The sequence below is a fragment of the Stegostoma tigrinum genome, chromosome 12 (genome assembly GCF_030684315.1).
Source record: "Stegostoma tigrinum isolate sSteTig4 chromosome 12, sSteTig4.hap1, whole genome shotgun sequence".
Classification (NCBI taxonomy): Eukaryota; Metazoa; Chordata; class Chondrichthyes; order Orectolobiformes; family Stegostomatidae; genus Stegostoma; species Stegostoma tigrinum.
The window spans coordinates 71,486,106-71,500,002 of NC_081365.1; the positions used below are offsets into that span (position 1 = coordinate 71,486,106).

The window sequence follows — 13,897 nt, forward strand, 5'->3', positions numbered from 1 at the left end:
GAATGAGTTTGTGGTTAGTTTGTTTTTCTCCAGCAGGGTCTGAACAATATGCAGTACTCTTAGTACTCTTCCATGTTCATTCACGTGTTAGAATGCAAAAGTACAAAATTCCTGGAGGGTGGTCTAAGCTTCATCCTGGGTGGAACTTTTCCGAATGTGATAGAGTCAGTTCTTTGTTCTATCTGAAACAAAAACAGTAATTGCTGGAGAATCTCAGCAGGTCTAGCAGCATCCATGGAAAGAAAGAACAATGTTTTGACTCCCAGTAGAGAAGTGTCACTAGACTCAACATTAACTGTGCTACCTCTATGCAGATTCTGTTGGATCTGGTTAGTGTCTCCAGTAACTTCTGCTTTTGTGTGATTGTGATTGCTAGTCTAAAACACTCATCCCTAAAATTAATCTCAAAAGTCCAGCATTTAAAACAAGATGCCGTTTTGTCTTGTCTTATGCATGTGACAGCAGCAATAAACATTTTACAGAAAAGATTTACCAGGATGTTGGTGGGCATGGAGGTTTGAGTTGTCAGAGACTGGGTAGGTTGAAACTTTTTTTCCCACTGAACTGTAAGAGGTTGTGGGTTGACTTTTTTGTTTAGGTTTATAAAATCATGCAGGGTGTAGATCAAGTGAATGGCAGGGTTTTTTCTCCCAAAGATGGGGGATTTCAAGACTATATGGAGCATATTTTTAAGGTGAGAGGAAGAATTATTTTAAAGATGTGCGCGAGGGACTTTTTTTGTGGTTCATGTGTGGAATAAACTTCCAGAGGAAGTGAAGGAGGTAACTGGGGGTACCGCTAAATGTTTAAAATATATATTTGGATATGTGCATAAAGAAAGGTTTGGAGGGATATGGACCAATCACAGGTAGGTGGGAACAAAAACAAAGTTGCTGGAGAAGCTCGGCAGGTCTGGCAGCATCTGTGAAGGAAAAAACAGTTAATGTTTTGGGTCTGGTGACTGGAAAGTTCTGAGGAAGGGTCACCAGACCCGAAACACGAACTGTTTTTTTTCCTTCAAGGATGCTGCCAAACCTGCTGACCTTCTCCAGCAATTTTATTTGTGTTCCTGATTTACAGCATCTGCAGTTCTCTTGTTTTTTTGAAATTTCACAGGTAGGTGGGACTAGTTTAGTTTGCAGTTATGGTCAGCTTAGACTGAAGGGTCTGTTGCTGTGCAGAGTAACTCACTCTATTTTCTGTAGAGGAGTACAATACACTGAATCATGAGTATTTATTCAACCTTGTTAATTGTTTCCTGGAGTGGATTTATACAAGCTAGAGCTAAACCCAGCTGTTGTACTGTATAATATTTTGAAAATTCTTTCTAGAGTTTATGCAGCTATGTTTAGTTTAAGGTCTTAAAGTTGAATATTTTCTTTCCTATTTTAGACTGGAACCAGTTACCGTTCGTATAATGTTGTAATACTTCTCTACTGAGAGTAGAGAACAAGTTTAAAATAAAATAGCTTAACCACAAATGTATTTCTGATCTTATCCATCCTTTCATTATTAAGATAATTAACTGATATTTTAGTTGATCATTTTGCACAATTGATTTCAATAGATAGCTAACTTTGATACAAATGTATTTTCTTCCCTTGGTAAAGAAGAGTTGCATAAAATGTTGAGAAGAAAAATTTATATGTAGAGATCCTGTGGTGAACTAGCAGCACATAATGGTTTGTGAGTTGTACGGAGATGCAGGCCATATTGTGCTGCCACATGAAGACAGGAGCATTATCTGATTTCATTACTGTGTCTTTTCATCTTCAAATTAAATTGCTGCCTGGTGCTTAGTAATGCTAAACATTGAAAGCAAAGACAACATTCTGATATCAGCAGTGCCTTAGCAGCACGTAAATATTGGAGTTAAGCTCCTGTGAATGTCCCCAATATTGATTGTGCTGCTGGAGCAAGGCTGACTGCTACTGCTTCTGCCACTGCCAGGAGTCTCACAGCATTCATCTATGATGAGTAAAGTTAATGGTTATTTTGCAGAATGAGAAATCTTAGCATTACTTTGTAACCTGCCACTGGGCTGACACTTTTTTAGTACATTTTAACGTAATTGAATTGTAAGTTGATATAATTTACAAAATGAAGTATATTAATGTGAGCACTTTAAATTACAGAATTCTAACTCTCTCCAATATGAGACAAACTTAACCTGGAGTGCATCTGTTTATAATGTAAATGCAGAGGGCAGCTGAAATTACTGCCCAAACCTTTATTGTATTGCACACTGAAAGGCAATATTCTCTTGTATTAGTTTAAAAGAATCCAGTTTGTATTTGTTTATGGCAATGATATTTATAATGTTTTAATACTGAAATATGAAATAAATAATTAAGATTCAATTAATTACTGCAGCTCGCAGATTTGTTTTATTTTTACAAATACAACTATTGCCATACATACCTAAGACTGACCACTACTCGAGTAAAAGTTGACTCTTCACTTAGTTGTGAAATCCAAACTGTACGTAAAATCATCATTCCTACAATGCGGTAGAATCTGCACCAACACTCCAAAAAACACCCCATTCCTATAACCCCACATGGAACTGGAAAGAAACCAGACCACCCAGTGGGGACCCACACAGACACAAGAAAATGCAAATTTCCACACTCACCCAAGACTGAAATGAAGCCTGTGTTTCTAGCACTGGGACCTCACAATGCTAATCAATGTGACACCTATACTTACCACACCTTTCATTGCTGAAGTAAAACCAGCCTTGGTCCAAACACAATTGATTGGATTATATAATAGCATATTAGAGAAGACAACTGTTCAATTCCTGTGTCTGCACAAGTTAAGGATCCTTTTGCATAAATTCAGGAGCAGGATCGGCAGGAATATATTCCAACCTGACAATTCCGATAGTGAGACAGTGGATTTCAACTTCACTATTACTTGTGTAAGATCAAGGTATTAAGTAATCCTAACTTTTTGACAAAAAGATTTTACTTTGGTTACCACAATTGAAATGTAACAATCACTTTTTAATAAAACATCTGTTGCTGGTAATGTTCAAAGGCTGGGGGCGCAGTGGGAAGGGGAAAAAGAATCTGAATGATCTGAGACTTTGAGATTATAAAGTTACAATTGACCATAACGATTTATAAACGCATACTAGTTTTTACCATATTTTTTGTATTTAACCTGTTTGTTTTCTAATCAACATATTCAGATGTTATTCCACACCTCTGAAGCAGGTAGGGCTTGAATCTGGACCTCCTGCTCCAGGGGTGGGACATTTCCACTATGCCACAAGAGGGCCTCAATATTTCCAAAAAGCTCTGTTTAGAGTTGGCATATGGCAGTAGGCAATGTATTTCTATCTGCATGTATATTGTAATCAACTAACTGTCATAGCAAAGTAATTTATTTCATAGGAGAATAGTTGTGTTGAAACAAATCCATGCTTTTAAATTCTCAGCTAATTTATTCTCTTGATAAGAGATTTGTAAAGCAAATGACAGCAGCGTGGTAAGTGGTGAAAATACCAGCGTTTGTATTTTTCTCAAATTTTAGATGAATGTCCTGATTTCCTTCACTTGTTACATTCAACTGTCTCTCAAATGGGAGCGTTTTGTAACTCATCCACCTTTTGCAACAAAGTGCTCCATGCATCAACAATGTTCTGTTTAGAAATTTTTCTGAGCTTTTGTCCTCAACAATTCAAAGTTCTTTGCAAGTTGCAGTCCAACTATAGACTTCTATCAAAACTTCATAATTTATAAAACTACTTGATTTTCATCTTGGTATTCACTGGCTGCAGTTCAAATAGTTCCAGTGTCTCCAGTCTATGTTCATAACTATAGTTTCAGATTCCCAATACATCTGGAACAACACTGATTTGTGGCTTTAATGTTTTTATGATTTAATGGATCACTCCATTGCATTAGTATACTGTCTTTATATAGTATAATTACAGCATTACCAATTTATGCCCCCTTTTATATAGCCTAGACTTTTGCTTTTTTTTTGTGATTTTTACTTACACAGTTCTTGAAGAGACATTGAATTTTAACTTTTGGATCACCTTTCTTTTGTTCATCCACGCAATTCAGAGTCTTTCATTAGATAGGAAAACAGACCCTCTGACAGTTCATTGCATACACCAACCACTCTGCATTTTTTTTTAAAAAAAGTTGTCCCTCTTTGGCCCACATCCCTCTTCTTTCCTTTTCATGGACTTGTCTAAATGACTTAAGCAATTGTAATTGTACCTGCATCCACCACTTTCTCTGGCAGTTCATTCCATACACAAATCACTTTGTATTACTTTTTAAAAAGTTATCCCTCATCCTAGTTTTGAACTCACCCACTTTAGTGGAAAAGACATTTTGCTATTCACGATATCCATGCCACTAAGGTCATCCATCAACCCCCTTCATTCCAGTGAAAAAGGGCTCAGCCTATTCACCTATTTTTATAACTCAAGCCCTCCATTCCTCGCAACATCCTTGTAAATCTTTTCTGAATTCCCTCCAGTTTAATAATATCCTTCCTATAACAGGACGATCAAAACTGCACACAATATTGCAGAAGAGGCCTCCCCACATCCTTTACAATCTCAATATGACATCCCAACTCTTATAGTCAAGTTTGAGCAATGAAGGCAAGTGTGCTAAATGTCTTCCTAACCACCCTATCTAACTGCGATGCAAATTTCAAAGAATTATGTCTCTGTTCTGTAACACTACCCAAGATCCTACTCTTAATTGTATAAGGCCTGCCTTTGTTTGTTTTACCAAATGCAATATCTCTTATCCAAATTAAACTCCATCTGTCACTCTTCAGCCCATTGATCCAATTGATCAAGATCTTTTTTGTAATCTTAGATAACCTTTTACTGTCCACTATACCACTAATTTTGGTGTTAGCAGCAAGCTTATTACCCGTGCCTTCTATATTCTCATCCAAATACCTCATAAATGAAAAACAAACGTGGACCAAGTACCACTCTCTGTGGAACACGATTGACCACAATCCTCCAGCCCAAAAAAACCAAACAACCCTCCTCCACCTACTTCTCTTTCTTACTATAAAACCAATTTGTTTCTGATTGGCGAGGTCACCTTGAAATCCATGTAATCTAATTTTGCTAATTCATTTAGCATGCAGAACCACAAAAGCTTTGCTAAAGTCCAAGTAAACAATGAGGATGAAGTGCAGTAGACAATCTTTTTGGTTACTTCCTCAAGTCAGTCAAGTTTGAGCCTCTGTTTCCCTGGTACAAACCCATGCTAACTATCCTTAATCATTCCTTACCTCTCCAAATGCATGTAAATTCATCTTTCAGAATCACCTCCAACGATTTTGCCCACCACTAATGTTCAGACCTGCTAGTCTAAATTTACAAGTCTTCTCCTTACCATCTTTATTTAAAAGAAGGGTAATGTTGTGCCTACCTGCCTCTGGTTATCATGGGGTTATGAATGATACAAATGTTTCTGCTAGGGGCCCCACAAGTCCCTCCCCAAGTTCCCATAACATCCTAGGATACATTTTGATCAGGTCCTGGAGATTTATGCACCTTTTTATCTTAGACCTCCAATACTTCCTCTTTTGTGAGGTGAACTGTTTTCAAAACATCAATATTTATTTCCCCGAGTTATCTAGTCTTCATTTCTTTCTCCACATAAGAACTGATGCAAAATATTCATTTAGTATCTCTCCCATCTTTTGAGGTTCAACACAAAGATGACCTCATTGATCTTTAAGAAGCCCTACATTCTCTCATTGTTCTTTTACCCTTAATGTACTTGTAGAATGTCTTTGGATTATCCTTAACCTTATCTGCCAAGGCTATTGCATCCCCTCTTTTACCTTCCTGATTTTCCTCTTAAATATTTATTCCCCTCTTAATATTTATTCTTATTCTATACTTGGTTCATTTGATCCCAGTTGTGTCTCTCTAACAGGTTTTTTTTAAATTCTGGACTAGAACTTCAATATCTATCTTCATCCATTGTTCCTTAATCTTGTCAGCCTTGCCTTTCACCCTAACAGGAACATAATGCCTCTGAACTTTGTTTTTACGAGCTTTTGAAAGCCTTCCACTTGTCAGTTAACCCGTTACCTGCAAGCAGTCTACTGCTTGCAACTTTAGAAAGTTCTTGATTCATATCATTTAAATTTGGCTTATTCCAGTTAAGAACTTTAACTTTAATGGAAAGCTTATTCTTTCCATAAGTTTTTTTTAAATTATGATCACTAGTCCTAAAGTGTTCCTCTATTAACACTTAAGTCACTTGCCCTGCCTTACTTCCCAAGAGAAGGTCAAGTCTTGCTCCATCTCTAGTAGGAACATTTATATTGATAAAGAAAATCTTCTTGAATACATTTAACAAATACTCACCATCCTAACTTTTAACCTAGTCCTAGTCAATGTTTGGAAAATTAAAATCCCCTACTAGTAAACATTATTATTCTTACATCCATCTGGTATTTTTACATATTTGCTCCTCCATTTCTACGACTATATTGTTGGGTCTATAGTATGTTCCCATAAGTGTGATCATCCATTTCTTATTTCTAACTTCAACCAGTGTATTTCCACTGGACAATACCTGAGAAATATCCTCAAATTACAGTAGCAATGTTTATTGTCTTGGTATTCAAATATACACTCCTTCCATGTGGTTTTCTTTCTCCCAAAAGAATTACCACCTCATTAATTGACGAGAAATTATCCCTGCCACTTGTCTGTTTTCTCAGGCCTGTAGTCGTCCTCATTTGCAAATAGTCTCTGCCACCACATCATCCCAGTTCTTGTCTGATTATAAGGAAAATGTGGATGGTTCTTAATTTTATTTTTTTTCATGTGGATGATTTTTGACATCTATTCATTTTGGAATTTAATGGACTTCACCCAGGGTGTCAGTCACTTAAAGCAAACATCATTTTTTTTGTACCAGTAGACAGCAAATTGTGTGGCAGCTCCTTCAGAAGAATAGCTTCTCGCTCTCGCTCTCGCTCTCCCTTCCAGCAACTTCCTGGTAAATCTGTTCTGAACAATCACCAGCTCAATCTTCCTATGAGGGTGACCAAAACTGGACAGTGCACCAAAAGAATTCTCACCAACATTCTGTACAATGTCAGCATGATGTCCCAACTCCTAGACTCACTGATTTGAGCAGTGGAGACTTGCTAAACACCTTCTTAACCACCCTGTCTACAAGTCATTCACAGTACCCCCAAAAACCCTTTAGTTTTAAGTGAACTTCAGGGAAGTTGCCTCAATTCATTCAATTAACTTCAGTTTTAACTTTACCATTACACATAGCATGGTTGTCCTATAACTTTTATTGCAAGCAGTTGAAATCATTGTAAATTCTACAATATTAACATTTCCCTATCGAAATAACTTCAGATTTTATTATTTAAACTTCCACTTTTATCAACAAGTAATCTTGCAACAGTTACCTTTTTTATTTCTGTAAGCATTCCAAAGTGCTTTTGATTAAGCATATAAACAATGCAAGACATCTCTCCAGAGACAGTGGGTGTTTGGCTTCATATTCAAATAATTTCAGTTATCAATTTATTTCTTTAATGGTAAAGTGTAGCCACTTCTAAATCTGCAGATTCACCATCCTATCCATACTAAGGAATAGAGCACATTAAAATTGGAAAGCAATAGAAAAGGATTGAAGTTTTCATTACTAACTACCAAACACATTATGAATAGGGTCTAGGCCCGAAACGTCAGCTTTTGTGCTCCTGAGATGCTGCTTGGCCTGCTGTGTTCATCCAGCTCCACACTTTGTTATCTTGGATTCTCCAGCATCTGCAGTTCCCATTATCTCTGATACAACATTATGAATGCTATTTGAATTGGAGCGTAGAGTAAGTAACTACCCCATAGAAAAACAACTGTTGCAAGTTCAATTTTCGATTATCATTAAATATGAATATAGTTTAGTGTTTTCAAAATTCTGTTTTTAAAAGTTAGATTTACAGAGTGGTAAAGTTACATAAAGATCAATTGGAATAAAATTATGGTAATAGTGGAAAGTATTGTGCCCACTAGGGTTCCTGTCGCGATATAAGTAATTGTGTAACCCAGACAGGTTTAAACCAGCTTGCCAGATTTCCTCAATTAACTGAAGAATGATTCCATTAAATGACTCACTGGAGGAGACGACTCCTCCAAATATTGCCATCCTCCTGCTGATTTCTAGAGTTAAGCAAAATAACAAAGGACGCGGAGATCTGCTGTATAACGTACTGGACTATTTTAATTAATCTTGTGAATGTTTAGGCAGTCTCTCTTACTACAAGCTACAAATTCCCCACTTATTTGGACCCTACTTAGTTTATAAATGAATTTGATCTTTTCCTAAAAAAAACCTTTCTCTTTGTTCTGTACAAATCAGAAGGTCACCTTCCTTTTTATTTGATGCTTAATTCAACTTCTTAAACTTCAAAGGTATTGTTTTACATTGTTGAATCCTTTTATAGGATTAAGAATCAATTCAACCTAAGCTTTATTTGAGTCATAAATCCACACCATTTGTTCACCTTTTAGTCCATATGCCTTGATGCTCATAACTAGGAAGTTCTTGATCTCCTGGGAGGATTTAAATTGAAATAGCATTCGTGGCCTCTTCAGGAACATTTTAAGAGTTTTTCTATTGCATTGTGTAGTTAATGTGCTTCTGGATTTAAATTTTTATTAGAGATAATGGGAACTGCAGATGCTGGAGAATCCGAGATAACAAAGTGTGGAGCTGGATGAACACAGCAGGCCAAGCAGCATCTCAGGAGCACAAAAGCTGATGAAACGTCTTAAGGGTTATTCCTTTATTCTTAATTTTGCATCAGAGGAAATGATTTCTCCTATATTTCCTCTCTTTATTACTTTTTACACAGTTCCATTAGATTACACTTCAGTCTTCAAAATTCAAGGGAATACAAACAAATGTGAGGATTTTTCCACCATTTTCCAGTTCGTGATACTGCATTTTTGAGGTGCTGCTTTATGCTGCTGCCACCACCACCAACAAAATAGTATTCCCAACACAAGTTATTCCTCTGCTCTATCAAGCCACTGGATCATGCCTGATTTAATGAAGAGTAGGGACCACATTAAGTAAGTAGCTACATGCATGCCAACTAATGTTGTAGCTTCATCAGGTTGACACCTCAGTTTTAGGCATAAGTATTGACTACTAATACAGCAGGTGATAAAAGAATAAGCAATTCCACAACCAACAGATTAGATCCAAGTTCTGTAGTCCTGCTACATCTATTGATGAATGGTGGTGGGCAATTAAATGACTCACTGGAGAAGGAGACTCCTCCAAATAGTGCCATCCTCCTTGTTGGGAGAGCCCAGTATATATCTCAAAGGATGAGACAGAAGCATTTGTAACAGTCTTCAGCCAGAAGGGCCAACTGCATGATCCACCTCAGCCTCCAGAGTTTCCTAGTATCATACATATCAATCTGCAGCCAATGTAATTCACTCAACATGATTTCAGAAAATGGTTATGGACCCTGAGAACATTTAGGCAATAGAATTGAAGACATGCTCCTGCTGTGTACTGAGTATAACTACAATATTAGCACCTACTGGACAATTTGGGAAATTGCTTGGGTATGTTCTGTACACAAAGCAAGGTGAATCACCACTCATTGGTGTCCTTTTCGTCATCAGTGAAGTAATGGAAGGGGTCACCAATGTTACTTGGGAATAACCTGTTCACCGATGCACTGCTTGTGTTCAGCTAGGGCTGCTCAGTTCCAGACCTCATTGTGTCTTTATTTCACACGTGGACAAAAAAGCTTAACTTTAGAGGTGAGAGTAATATAATTGTTCTTTTGGCATTATGGACACATTTGACCAAGTGGTGAATTAAAACAGCTGTTGATAAAGTGGAGTCATTAACACGGCTTTGTGAGGGGTAGGTCATGCCTTACAAACCTTATTGAGTTTTTTTGAGGATGTGACTAGAAAAGTTGATGAGGGTCGAGCTGTGGATGTGGTGTATATGGACTTCAGTAAGGCATTTGATAAGGTTCCCCATGGTAGGCTCATTCAGAAGGTCAGGAGGAATGGGATACAGGGGAACTTAGCTGCTTGGATACAGAATTGGCTGGCCAACAGAAGACAGCGAGTGGTAGTAGAAGGAAAATATTCTACCTGGAAGTCAGTGGTGAGTGGAGTTCCACAGGGCTCTGTCCTTGGGCCTCTACTGTTTGTAATTTTTATTAATGACTTGGACGAGGGGATTGAAGGATGGGTCAGCAAGTTTGCAGACGACACAAAGGTCGGAGGTGTCGTTGACAGTGTAGAGGGCTGTTGTAGGCTGCAGCGGGACATTGACAGGATGCAGAGATGGGCTGAGAGGTGGCAGATGGAGTTCAACCTGGATAAATGCGAGGTGATGCATTTTGGAAGGTCGAATTTGAAAGCTGAGTACAGGATTAAGGATAGGATTCTTGGCAGCGTGGAGGAACAGAGGGATCTTGGTGTGCAGATACATAGATCCCTTAAAATGGCCACCCAAGTGGACAGGGTTGTTAAGAAAGCATATGGTGTTTTGGCTTTCATTAACAGGGGGATTGAGTTTAAGAGTCGTGAGATCTTGTTGCAGCTCTATAAAACTTTGGTTAGACCGCACTTGGAATACTGCATCCAGTTCTGGGCGCCCTATTATAGGAAAGATGTGGATGCTTCGGAGTGGGTTCAGAGGAGGTTTACCAGGATGCTGCCTGGACTGGAGGGCTTATCTTATGAAGAGAGGTTGACTGAGCTCGGTCTCTTTTCATTGGAGAAAAGGAGGAGGAGAGGGGACCTAATTGAGGTATACAAGATAATGAGAGGCATAGATAGAGTTGATAGCCAGAGACTATTTCCCAGGGCAGAAATGGCTAGCACGAGGGGTCATAGTTTTAAGCTGTTTGGAGGAAAGTATAGAGGGGATGTCAGAGGCAGGTTCTTTACGCAGAGAGTTGTGGGAGCATGGAATGCGTTGCCAGCAGCAGTTGTGGAAGCAAGGTCATTGGGGTCATTTAAGAGACTGCTGGACATGTATATGGTCACAGAAATTTGAGGGTGCATACATGAGGATCAATGGTCGGCACAACATTGTGGGCTGAAGGGCCTGTTCTGTGCTGTACTGTTCTATGTTCTATGTTCTATTGTTACTGCAGGGTTGACCGGGGAGAGGGGAAGGTGGACTGCTGTTTGAAGTCCTGCCGAGCAGAAAGAAAAATGTTGTAGTTGTTGAAAATCCACTGTGTTGGTTTTTGGATATCGGTGTAATAGCCTAGACCTAACTATTTTCAACCACTTCATTTGAGAACTTAGCTCCATCATAATGTCTGAAGTGTGATTGCACAATCTTTAACACTACTTGTGCCACAGCTGTCTGTGATTAAATCCAGCTTTACCTGGATGATATTTAGGTTTAGGTAGACAAATGGGAAGTGGCATTTGTGCCAGACGGTGACTCTTTTCCAAAGAAAAAGAAAGTAACCATTGACCAGAAACTTACCTGCTTTGTGTAGGCATATATCTAGGTCAGAGGCTATAAATTCTGATTCAGAACCCATGTTAATTTCACCAAAGGCTGTGACCACCATTTACATGGCACATATCAAGAGAGTAATGGTATTTCTCCTCATCCACCCAGCCAACATACTGGGATGAGTGGAGCTCCAATGACACTTGAGAAGCTTAATATCATTCAGGACAAAGCAACCTGCTTGTTTGGTAGCGCACCCTTGAACATGCACTCCCTTTACCACTGAAGCAAAGTGGCTGCACTGTGTACTATCTCCAAGATGTACCACAAAAATTCACCAAGACTCTTCAGACAACACATTCCAAATCCATGGGTACTTGTATCCAGGAATACAAGGGCTGGAGATACATAGGAACACCACCACCTACCAGTTTCCCACTAAGCCAGCCATCATCCTGACTTGAAAATATATTGCCTACCCATCAGTGCCACTGGGTTAACTCCAACACAGTTTGAGAAGACAGTGCCGCAAAATGGCATAGGCAATAAATGCTGGGCCAGCCAAATGTTGCTGTTGTCTGGTTTACCTCATGAATTGTGAATTTTCTCTTGAGTTTTGTGCAGTGCTGTTTCAAATGCCTTTGGAAGTCTGCATGTGCCATATCAGTACACTGGCTAATGTATAAAGATCAGTTGGTTCCACCATTCTACTCAAAATTCACAGAAGTGGAGGGAAGCCATTGTGAAGTCTTTCTTTATTCTGCATGAGCATTATCTAATGGCTGAAATGTGCAGCTACAACGAAAGCAGCAGGGGCAGGCAGAAAGGAGGAAAATAAAGAAAAAAGCAAAACCAGTGAAAGAAATAAACAAACACTGCATCGCATTCTACTCCAAGAACAAAGCAAGGACGTCTAAAATAAAGATGCAGTCGTTTAATTATGGACTTGAAAACCAATGGTATCAATTGTAGCAAGCAATGCATGTGGTTCTACTTTGCAGATCTAGCAATAGATGGTCTGCAGAAGAGGGTACTGCTCCTGAGATGCTGCTTGGCCTGCTGTGTTCATCCAGCCTCACATTTTATTATCTTGGAATTCTCCAGCATCTGCAGTTCCCATTATCACTGCAAATCTTATTTGTGATTGATAAGAAAGGACTTCACAGAATTAGTACATCTACTCTTTCTGTGGATGGTCCTTTAAGATCTGGAAGGCTTTCTAAGACCAGCTCAATGTAAAAATTAACTTCAGGAATAACAGGTTCCATATTGATGTACAGATGGCAATCCCAAAAGTCAATGACTAGTTTGTCAGAGTGCAACAAAGGACATAAATGTAACTTTTCCAACATGTAATTCACAGAGAATCAATGAGCTAGTTATTGACGCTACATAAGTTGAAAACTTCAAGCTGGATCTTCTGGGCAAGAGAAAAGGCCATTCCATTGACACACTAATTTCAGATGGATGCAAATATGAAGCCATGGTTGCAAGCCAAAAACAATTACATCTATTAGGTGCAACTAAAATTATAGCCACAGTCTAAGCACACCAAACCAGCATGATCTCTAACAAATACGGCTTGTCACACATAGCCAAAAACTATGCAACTTTTCTTCTTACCTTCATACCAAAGGACCTTGAGCATGTACACAGTGGAAATATGGTTCAAAAGGCTAATCCTGATCTCAGAACAAGATACAAGTGACCAACACAACATACAACTCCATAAAACTGATGCCATTAAAAATATTTAACACACACACACACACGTACATGGATGAAGTATACATGAACAGAGTGAAAGGCAAATTTCAAAAGAGGATCAAGCTTTCCATATTGTTAAACTCACACCATGTTGCTATGTTATGTGTCTCAATTAGTGTTCAGTATAGCTTTAAGAGACATGATCAAGATATCATAACTATGTAACCTGAAAATATAAAGGTTTCAGATTCCATCTTAACTGGGGCTACTTGAAGCATGACACAGATGGAAGTATGGTCATTATTGTAACCGACGAGCTTAATATTAGCTCAGACATAGTTGATCCTGTCATTTTATATGTGTATATTAGGAACAGTAATAAGCTTATGTTAAATCTTCCAGTATTACATTTCTCCTGTCTAGTTCTTAAATTACAAGAACTCACAGAAGCATTATCCCAAAGGGTACAATAACCTGTTAGAATTAAAGGCCACATCACAGTGACTCATCATGGTAAGTAACAGTGGCTCTTTATAGAAGATTCCAAGTTCTTGGTGGTAGACACTTGGAAACCTTGTTAAACACCAATTAGGTGACAGCTCTGAGTTCCAAAGCAACCAGATAAATAACAGCACCAGTCTCCGTGTTGAGATCTGTAAAATTCAATTGTCCGAAGGGAGAGCTACTTTCTAAAGTTTTGG

The 13,897-nt window shown here is 38.4% G+C and overlaps 1 long non-coding RNA gene across 3 annotated transcripts in view; it reads left to right on the top strand.

The window, feature by feature from the left end:
* LOC125457013 (uncharacterized) overlaps nt 1-2,364 on the top strand; it is a 49,157-nt gene extending 46,793 nt beyond the window's left edge. For all 3 annotated transcript variants that reach the window (XR_009446570.1, XR_009446571.1, XR_007248553.1), the window contains one exon: nt 2,136-2,364. This is a non-coding gene — a long non-coding RNA (uncharacterized LOC125457013). The remainder of the gene's footprint in view (nt 1-2,135) is intronic.
* Nucleotides 2,365-13,897: the final 11,533 nt, after the last annotated feature.